We start from the raw sequence: 10,900 nt of genomic DNA on the forward strand, positions 1-10,900 counted from the left end.
AATCTTCTTGTGTTCTCAAAAGTAACAGATTCAAAATATCTTTAAAATATTTTTTAAAAGAACATTTAGGATTGATTGAGAGAAAAGAAAATCACTTAGCAAAAAAGCAATTGCTTTATTTAGCATAGAAAATATATAGTAACACACATGAATACTAAAACTGTAAAAGAAAAAAATTCAGAAAAGAACAATGTTTAAGTTTGAATTCTGAAAATAAAATACATAAATTGAAAGTGTAAACTCAGAGGTGCATCCTGTTTCCAAACACAAGAATTAAAAAATCAAAATGACAGACTTCTGTTAATCTGCTTAGGAAGGCATAAATTGTTAATCAGGCTCCAGGCAACATTGTTTAATACCAAGTTTAATAAAAATCTGCCTGGAGGAAGAAGAGGTCTGGCGGCCAATTTTGAAAGCTGGGCAGCTCTGTTTACATGCTTAGTCTCTCTAGCTCTGAGGACACCATTGATAGGGTTTCCTTTGAAATTGGCTTCTTTTAACAGAGTCAAAATTATTAAACACTATAGCATGGGATAGAAAACTTGAATTTTTTCATTGGTGTGAATACACTTGAAAAGGAAATAAATTGGAGGAGTATTTATTTAAGAGAATCTTTTGCAGTTTGTATGAGAAGAATTTCACAGTAAGCATTTATTGAGCCTTCACTATATGCTTACATTTGCTAGTGATGCCTTCATCTTAAAACTGTGATCTTGAGATGAAAGAAGTGATATTTTAAAATCATTTTCTCCTTTCTCCCCAGCCTGTATTTGTTCATTCCACAAGGCATCTTGTAATTATATCATGTGGGCTTTCTCTGTGCAGGGACTCAAGAAAATTTCCAAAGTCTTGGCATTGTTTTTAGGAGAACTTGTCAATCAGGTGAAAACTAAATTGCAAAGTATTTGACAAGTGCAGTATCTCCTGAGCAGTTGGAGCCCTGTAGCTACTTCTTTGGATTACTGAATTTAAAACGCAGCCCAAATTTCACTTGCTTTAAAGTCCTTCTTGATAACATCATGGATATCATTGCCTATTTCTTAATTACAAATCAGGGCAGGTTTGGCTCTTGTTTTCATGATTGGTTTTTCTAAACAGCTGTGATTTTCATATGGAGAAAAAAAAATAAGCCATTTAAAAATTTATTTTAATGTAGTGAGAAATTGGGAAGCAAACATATGCTCTATTAAAGTTCAGAATATCCACAGTGCAAAGCAAACTTCTTGTTCTTTGGTGCACAGTTAACCCAGCATAGGGTTCCACAATTTCTCCCCTCTCTGTCTGCTGTATAAAAATCTTTCATTACATCAGACTAAACTAAATCACTTGGGAGCATTTTACTCTTTTGTAGCTTTCAGCTTCATATTTTAAATAAAGTAACTGTCCTATTTAGCATTCTAGTTGGTGAGAAAGTCATTTCACATGATCACTCGACATCTAGTAGTGTCCTTCCCTCTGTTGGGTCATCTCTTAAACTTAATTTCATTGTCTTTTTAGAATACAAAGTAAACATACATTTAAACTCAAGGCAGGGGGAAGTTGAAAAATAAAACCATGGTGCTATTTGTAAAGATATCTTGGAATCTGGCATCTGAGAATAAAAAGCATACTGAAGAAGGGAAGTATCATGAGACAAAGTTTTAAAATACGAGACCTGTATTGGTGTGCCTGCACTTATTTCAAAGGCACTTTACCTGCAGGTAAATATACTTTCCTTGAATTCAAAAATTATTGCAGAGCTGGATCTGGAGGTTTGGAACCACCTCCTCTTGATGACAGTAAGTGACCCCTTCATTCTGTTGTCTTAATAAGGATCTGCCCCAAACATCTTTTTCTTACTAAAAAGGGATATGAGTCAGAAAGAGAGTAAAACTGTGGCACTGATACTTATTACAAGGCCTCCCTCACAGAATTTATTTCTTTATGAAACACTGACAAAATCTCAACTACATACTTTTATATAAGTAATTAACTGGCAAATAGTTAATTACTGGGAGATAGAGTAGCTCTACTTGATACAAATTAGGATCAGCAGTACTATACCAATCTTGGTGAATTTTATCATTTTTCATCATGATTACTCAGTCCAACCACACAGTTTTTATGAGTGTTAAATCACAACCTGTTGCTAAGAAGAGCTTAAAATATTTTAGTTGAGTGTGAAATTGAGCAGTTCCAAACATTTTATAAAATGGATGATAGTTGATTAATAAAATTCCCCTTTTTTAATCCTGCAAAGGAGGTTTAAGCTTTGCAGCTAAAAATGTGATAAGCCCATTTTCATGACTGAAATGTAGAAAGCAACTGCTTTTTGACCTAACAATGCATACCTTAAACTACAAATCAATCAACACCTTAGGAAATTTGTGTTTATCCACGGTTATATAAAGTTTATTTTTAGGAAAAAAAATACCCCTTTAATAATGGGTATGGTTAAATTGAGCTGGCTGGGTTTTTAGAAAAACTATATATAAAGTTAAAACTTCTTATTTTCCACCGAGTAATCCACTATGTAATCAAATAGGTGAATTCATTGCCAATGATACATTTTGGCCATGACCTTGGCAAAGTACAATTTTGGAGGACCTATTAATATAGTCAAAGATTATATTGTTATTTGAAATGTTATTATTAATCTCTATGAAGTTTAAATAAGGGATCCAAAAATGCCTTTTGATAGAATGACTTTTATCTTTTGGGCTGTCTATTTGGCTTATCATTCCAAAAGTAATTCCCCTTTACTTTCTATTCATCCAAACAAAGAAGAAAACTAAGTCAGTCATTTTTCAATATTATGTTATTCATTATCTAACTCAGTGGTCCTTGGACTTTTGGATTTCATGGAACATTAACAGTTATTTTTTTAAATAGGGGAGGGTTGACATTGGGTTGCTTGCAGATTTTAATTTTGTCAAGGGTAAAAACAACATAATTTATCCATACACTTTCATGCAAAAATTGACATTTTAACTCCAAAGAAGTGGGAAGGTCACTATCTCAGTCCTTAAATTGAATAAATGGAAAGTTATAAAAAACACAATAAATAGGTTGTCATCATGTTTCATATCTGATCACTGACCAATAAACTTTTTTTTTTTGCAAAAATGCACACATGACTGGTTAGCCTGCCAAATTACTGATACTCAAGACTACCATCAAATCATTAAAAATAAAATAAAAACCTACATTTTATCAGTCTCCCAAGTAATCGTCAAAATTTTGAAGGAAAATTTTAATTCTTCTTTGCAATAGGAGCTTTACAAAAGTGTACAAACACATAAAATTCCTAAAGTTATAAATCCTTATTTTCTCCATAAGTTTCCATGCCTGTTCCTTTACGCATATTTATAAATAATGATATTATAGATTTAAATTTCTCTTTTAATTTGTAATGGCAGAATTGAGTGGAGATGATAAAAAGTTATACTATTCCACAGCTAAAGCTCAGGTTACCGAAGAGAGAGATAATGAACAAGATGAATTCAGTTGGTCCATGGACAAGTCACTTCGTCTCTCTGGTCATCAGGTATCTCAAATGTAAACGATGGGCACTGGGTTTTAGTCACTCACTCGTGTCCGACTCTTTGTGACCCCATGGACTGTAGCCCACCAGGCTCCTCTGTCCATGGGATTCTCCAGACAATACTGGAGTGGGTTGCCACTTCCTTTTCCAGGGGATCTTCCCAACCCAGGGATTTAACCTGGCTCTTCCACATTGCAGGCAGACTCTTTACCAGTGAAGCCCTTGACATTGGGTAAAGTAATGTCTAAACTCCTTTCTGTGTCTCACATTCTCTGATAATTGTCAAACTGTCAATAAAGGCTGGGTTAACTACCTGACTTTTTGAATGGTGTTAATAGAAAGAATAGAGTTTAATGGAAATGGCTTATCACCATCAACCATTTATAATATTACTGTATTGTTAAGAGGATGTCTTTCTTCCTTTCTCCTTCCTGCTTTCCTCCATCCCCACCCTCTACCCCTTTTCTTATAAAATTTTACTTGGTAAAGAAATCATTCAGAACAAATACTGAACTGTGATGGGAATGAAATAACAAAACTGTGGTCATAAAAGAAGAAAATTATTTTTACCCATCAAATAAGAAAGGAAATAATTACTTTTAGTCATCAAATAAAGAAGGAAATGGACACAATCTTATTCAGCTCTACCTACAGTCCCCAAAGCTATGCATGCAGTGAGTTTGTCAGTGCACTAAGAAAGGACTGAGGCCCTTGGGGTGCCGTGAGGTTGTGATGCCCCCCGTCATGGAAATAAATAGCTGTTATTTTTAGCTACCTTCCTGAAATACCGCCCCCCCCCCCAACTTAAGGCTCTCTCTGAACATAAGAGAAGACAATTTATTCTCTTATAAGAAGTATCATTATTATGCTCAGAAAAATGCCCCAAACAATTCTTTTTACTACAACTATAAACACTAATGCATACTTTCAAGTGGTTTTTAAGAAATGAATAAGCTACAGACATTTTCCTCAGCCTGAAAACCTGCATTGCTCTGGTCAAAATAATCAAATCATTCCCATGCCCTCTGCTGCTCTGTATTTCTCAGAGATTCACACTTTTACTTCTAAGATACCACAAGTGTTTGTTAACAGTACATTCATTAAACGCTTGGCTAAAACAGAAATTTCCTAGAAATTCAAACCAAAAAGGGGCTAAATAAAACAGGATACCTCATATAGAATCCAAATGAATGACTTATATTTGGTCTTCATCACTTTTGTATACTTTAGGTTATCAGAAGGACACATAGTATGTCTATTTACTTTGAAGAATAATAAAGATAATAGAAAAGAGTCAATATTCTTCAAAGCATTAAGAAAACCTTCCTTTGATTCTGCTGCGATTTCAGACCACTTTTTAAAAACGTACTCCTCTGCTTATTTTATGATCCATGCAGAATCATTTCCTTTAGATGGTGATTTTTTTAAAGGATAACTTTCAAATTTACATTCCATGTTAGAGACACATAGTGATTATAAACATGTTAATGATGTAATCATGTTTATTAAATTGTATCTAATAATAGTATTTATAAAGTAGAAAGTGTACCCTGTATAAAAATGGTGACTTTAATTCTATTTCTATTCTTACGTTTTCCTCTTATGTAAAAATTTACCTCCCATCTCTTTTCATTGTAGTCACTTGGGACACCGCCTCAACTTAATTTTTTCTTGCTGTTTTCCATTCCTATAACTTATTAGGTCTCCTGAACATCTTTTGGGCAGATCTACCAAATTAGGGAATTACAGAAAGAGAAAAAATACAATGCTCTTTCAAGTGGTGAAATATAAAGATAAATTATACCCTGTGTTGGCTAGCTTTGTATTCCTCAACTTCTTCCTGAGTTGTTCTCTTTCACAAGATAGCACTAAGTATGGTGGGAAAAGCTTTGGACCCATGCTGCCCATTTATACTGCACATCAAATTTAATAGTAACATTCTGGCTTTAATTAAACTTTTCCTCTTATAAATCTCAGCCAAGGTGATCTGATTTATAGAGGAAATGAGCACCCAACAGTGTTAGTGTAATGATATTAAATAGATGAAACAAAGTAAAATAATCTCTAATAATCTGTGGGGATGGGGGACACAGAACCTTCTGCATATGTGTCCACTCTGCATTTATGCATCTGTGCTCACAGCATTCATTCTTCAGTTAGTTTTCATTGTTGGAAGAGCTAAACATTTCCTGGATAGTTCAGTCTTGACCAGCTAGAATACTGGCTATATCTTGACCCCTCTGACCCAATCACTTTGGCTTAAAAGAACCTTACTCCATTTACATCTGTATGTAGTAAATCAAGGTGTACCACCTTTTTCAAGGGTTATGTATACTTTTCTTGCCTTATCTCCCTACTTGTGAGTGATGGGGTTACAAAGACTGTACACTTTCGGCTGTAAACCTTAATTAGAGAAAACCTGAATTTTCTCATCTGATTACTTTGAAAAAGTGAGCGTTTCTTAGGAATAGGAACTTTAAAAATGTAGGCCAGTTTAATCTTCATAAGAGGAAAACTCAAAACAAAAATATTGTTTAGATCTAGGAGAGTGCCTTAAACTCTCATCTGTGTTCAAAATAAAACAAAAATCCTAATGGAGAGAAAAAATGAAAAGAAAAAAAAAAGAACGAAGAAAAAAAATCAACCCAATCTGTGCATTTCTTTATTTCTTCTCTAATATCATTGGAACAGTGTCACAACTGGATGCTCTGTGTGTGTGTGTGAATTTTGATTTTCTTCTTTCAGCAATTTCCCCTATTAACATGATGTGCTTGAGTCTTTGTATTTAGAATCATTATTCAGAAAAAAATTTAAACCAGAGAAGGTTTGATTATCTACATTTTCACCTTTTTGTGAAACAAATAAGGTAAGCTCAGTAGACACTAGCTAGGCTGAAACACTATTAAAAAATGCAATTCAGACTGAGTCACTGCTTGTTATTTTTATAAGCGAGACCCTAATTCTGATCGACCCCAAAGAATGGGCTGCTGTGACTAAACTAGCAGCAAAAGCAACTGGCTTCTGCTGGATGTTATCTCATTTGGAACACATTTCAAACTTTAGAACAGATTTTTAAATTGAAAGTTGAAACCTGCAGACCGTCAGCAGAAGAGGCTGATTCACCCCTATAGAACTTATCTTACTATGTAAGTTCCAGGCAGAGTTTTTTTTTAAGGACTAGGTTACCTAAAATATGTTGTGATACATCAAAGAGAGAGAGAGAAAGAGAGAGAGAGAAAAAAAAGACAAACACCTCCTAGAATAAGAGTGATATGCATGTAAACATCTTTTGGATTTTAAGTGTATGCTTATTTGAATGGGGGCTTCTTTAAATTAGAAACCTCTAGTTCAGTATAACTTGTCAATGTTCATGGATCTCTGAAAGATTAGTTAATTTTTTTCTGCCTCATTTTTTCTACTTTTTTTCAATTGCTTCATATATTTGCCTGAACCCCTATGGTAGGGCTTCTTCATGTGGAATTTTTTGAGTCATAACTATAATGCCATTATTACTATTGGGTAAATTTGAGTGAAGGAAGTACAATCTTGGCAAGATGAGAAATAAGGAAAATTTTATATTAGTAGTGGTGAATTCTTTATTAATTGGCCATTGCTTTCATTTGGAATCATAGAGAAGTTATCAAAGGTCTAGATACCCAGAAACTGTGCAAATACTCTTGGGTTCCTGAAATTAGAGGAACTACACAAATGACAGTAATGGTCTTGACCTGGAATAAATGTCATGAAAGGAGTTGGGAATACGGTCTTGTCTGTGAAGGGAAAGCTGTTATATGCTTATTATCTTAGATAACAAAATCCATGATGCAGCTGAGCTGCAGGGAGAAGTGCATGGCGTGACCCACTAGAGGTCCTTTCCAACTAAAAAAAGTTTCCATAGTTCAAAGGATTCAGCCTCAGAAAGCTGGCATTCCGGACTGCAAAGCGAGTAAAGGCCAGAAGGGGGGACTGCACATTTTACTTCCCTAGGGAGAAACGTGGTTTCATTCAGATTATTTGTCATATTTATCTCTCTTTTTTATCCTTATGTGGTACAATCACTCAGTTAGCTCTGGTTAGATATTCAGAACCTGTTGTTCCAAGTTATTGATACATTTGGAAAAAGGAAGTATCATTTGATGTCCTGGAGCTACAGTTATGCTTTCTATTGATATTAGCGGTTTTCAAGTATCTCAGAACAATATTTTCAAGAGAGATTTTTGCTTTAAAATGAAGAGTGCCTCAGTAAGTTTTTACTTGCAAAGCTGATGGAAGTGGTGGGTGGAAGAGGTAATATACACATTTTCTGATAGTAGGCAACTTAGTAGAAAATGAGTGTGTTTCTATATATTATCTTGGCAGAGTTAGCATTAAGAAATAGAATTGCAATAAATTGATGTAAAAGCCAGATAGTAAAGGGACTAAAAGTCCCTGCAGAGACACCAGTCTGTCACTTACAAAGGTAGCAAAAGATAATTGCAGACAAGTACAGTAGAACTAAACCATTGCTGTTTTCCTTTAGAGATACACTGCTGCTTCTCATGTTTTTCTGAAAAAATTGGTTACTTCCTCTGCTTCTGAAGTATGCCATGAACCATCAAAACAGGTAGAAAAAGATCTGCCTTTTATTTCTCCCCAATACCTTTTTAATTAGAACACACCATAGAGCAAAACGGGCGAGATACAATCCTGCGTGATTGCATTTTCCAGTAAATTGTTGGATTTCTTTTAAGTTTCTGAGCTCTGCATTGAAAATCTGGCCTCTGGCATAAACTTTGCCCTCCTCCTATGACATAATGAAGACATCTGCTTGATCATATCCTCTTTCTTCACACAACTTGTTTTCTGGCTCTAAAAAAATAGCCAGCACAAAGCTGTGCAAGTACTGAAACACAAAGGGTGATGCTGAAGCCAAACTGGAAGAGGTTTTTTTCTCCTAAAGTAGAATACTAAAGCCTTTCCTTTTCAGGTACAGGCATCAGCAAGAAAAGAAAGGAAATAAGTAATCCCTGCTCACCGTTTGTATAAGCTGATTTGTTCTTCATTCTTAGAAGAGTTGTGCATTAACAAGGTATATCCCTGTGTTCCTTTTCCCATACAGGGAGGATTTTGCACCCCCTGGATTATAACCACTCAGAGAACCGATATTTCGCATGTGCGCCCCTCCAGAGCAGCCAGACATGTACACATCACCCACTCCAGCAGCAACATTTTTTTTTTTTTTTGCAGGAAAAATCCTCTTCTTTCCTACATTATTTGCTTCAGTAAGTGAAAATGAAAATTGGCTGAGATATGGGGTGATACACCTCCATAGAGTGAATATCATAATTAAAATGTCTTTACAAAAGAAACAAAAACGAGAGAGGGGAGAGAAATGTATGGCTATTCCAGATGATTAAACTTCTTGGTACTTGGATGTTCTCTGTAGTTAACTCAGGTGAACAGCCCCTTGCACTAACAAGGACCTGCATATAACTCCCCATAAAATATGGATTTTATTGCAGCAGTGACACCACTTGAGCACCACGCTGACCTCTCCAGCAGCTCCCATCTCCGAGATCTCCGATAACTCTTGGCATAAGAATAACTACAGAAGTAATCTCAGCTCTGCAACACACAACATAGCAAGATTCCCTGTTACTCAATTCCGGAATATCGCACCGGGGGCGTCACTTTTCCTGCATCGGACACCGGAAAACCAGGCGCACTTGGTTTGCTCTCCAACCAGTCCGGGGGAGGCGTTTTCCCCCAGATTTGTGCCTGGCCAGCCTTGGAAGAGCACAAGCGAGCTCCGTCTTCCACATGACTTTTCCCTGGACAGTGTGCTCCATTTTCGGAGTCCAGTGTTGGACTTTCCTTGCAACCTAAGCATTTCTGCCCTATGTGAGCCGGCAGGCGTTGCCCCCGGCGTGCAAGCTAACAGTTTTTTTTTTTTTTTTTTAATAAGCATCTTCTCTGAGACAAATCATCTCTTTAGCCTAAGTTTTCCTTATTGGGAGCATTCAGGAGTTTTCAAGCTACCCAATTTTCTGCTTTGGCTCCCAAACCAAGAAACGTAACCCAGCCAAAGCGGTCCCTGCACAGACCCTGTGATGTGGGCAGGTGGAAATAAATCAAGCCCCAAACCGCTCCGCGGGTCCTACACGCACCAGCGCCCTTGGTAATTGACCAGCCAACTTTGCAAATGCCGGAGATCCCTTGGCAGCCTCTGCCGGCGGAGAGAAAGGCAACGGGTTCTTCCCGGCGGCCCCGTCACATATGCCCCCACCAAGCCCCTCCGCGGTCTTACCAGAAGGCGGAGGAGCGGCGCTGAAGCTCCCCGGGAACCGGCGCCCGTTCTGGGCAGCGGCAGCAGCGCCGCCCGCGCAACCGGACCCGAGCGCCCGCCCCGACCCGGCTCGCAGGCTGAACATCCCTCCCAACTCCAGCGTGCGGCACCCACCGGGCGAGGAGGGCTCGCTCTCTCTGATTGGCTTCCATCAGCGCTACAGAATTAAAACAAGAAAAGGCATGCACCATCGCCAACTGAGACCGAACCCACCTCCGCTCGCCTTCCTGCTCCCAGGGAGACCCTGCGACCCGCCCAGGCTGCTCCTGCCTCGGTCGCCGCCGCCGCCACCGCCGCGGTTGCCCGCTCAGCCCTTCTCGCTGCCGCGGCTGAAACTGCAGCTCGGGATGGGAAGGTTACGGGCTCGGGAGAGCTGGCTCTTGTGGGCACACACTGATTTGCAAGTGAATGAAGTGGGAGGGAGCAAAGAGAGGAGGACTTTGTTAGAGAGGCCCAGTGCCTGCCCCCGCCCGCCCCCTCCCCTTGACAGAATGACTCCCTGTGTTTGAAGTCCTGAGCAATTCGCTGCCTTTAACACTCCCTCCGCTCCAGGCTTTCCTTTCTCTTCCTTTCTTATTTTTTTTTGGGGGGGGGGGGGTTAAGACATACTCAGAACTTGCGTGACTTCGTCTGTACCCTCCTTTATACTATCAAAATGCATCTTGTGCGATCATCTGTAACGGTTGGATATTCTTTTTTTTTTTTTTTACCGACCAAGCAATTACAATTCCCAGGGACATGGTACCTCGTTGCGCTATCAGTTGGCCAGCTTCGTGTTATAGAACGCATAACATGCACACACATAAAACAAACCCAGTCTCCTGAGATAACAGTACTGACGGCTTTTCTTCACAACATAAACAGGCGTTCTCCAGACGCAAGCAGACATAGATTCAGACGCGTCTTTCCTTTTCTTCTGGGAAGACAGGTTTCACATAGTCCTATGATCTCTGTCACTCTTTTGGAATGAGTAACCCCAAGATGCTGTAAAATGAAGCCATGCTTCCTTGGGCTTGCAGAAACTGTCGAACCCAAACCCTTCAGGCTTACCA

General features: G+C 38.3%; 1 protein-coding gene across 3 annotated transcripts in view; it reads right to left on the reverse strand.

Annotated features, from left to right (window-relative positions):
• The window catches only part of CDH6 (cadherin 6), a 148,018-nt gene extending 137,874 nt beyond the window's left edge, over positions 1 to 10,144 (reverse strand). For 2 of the 3 annotated variants that reach the window (XM_061393812.1, XM_061393817.1), the window contains exon 1: positions 10,062 to 10,144. The gene's annotated coding sequence lies outside the window, so the exon portion shown is untranslated. Of the gene's footprint in view, positions 1 to 9,809; positions 9,892 to 10,061 lie in introns of those variants that run through there. The other variant, XM_061393813.1, reaches the window with a different exon arrangement.
• Positions 10,145 to 10,900: the final 756 nt, after the last annotated feature.

The sequence above is a fragment of the Bos javanicus genome, chromosome 20 (assembly GCF_032452875.1).
Source record: "Bos javanicus breed banteng chromosome 20, ARS-OSU_banteng_1.0, whole genome shotgun sequence".
NCBI classification, from domain to species: Eukaryota; Metazoa; Chordata; class Mammalia; order Artiodactyla; family Bovidae; genus Bos; species Bos javanicus.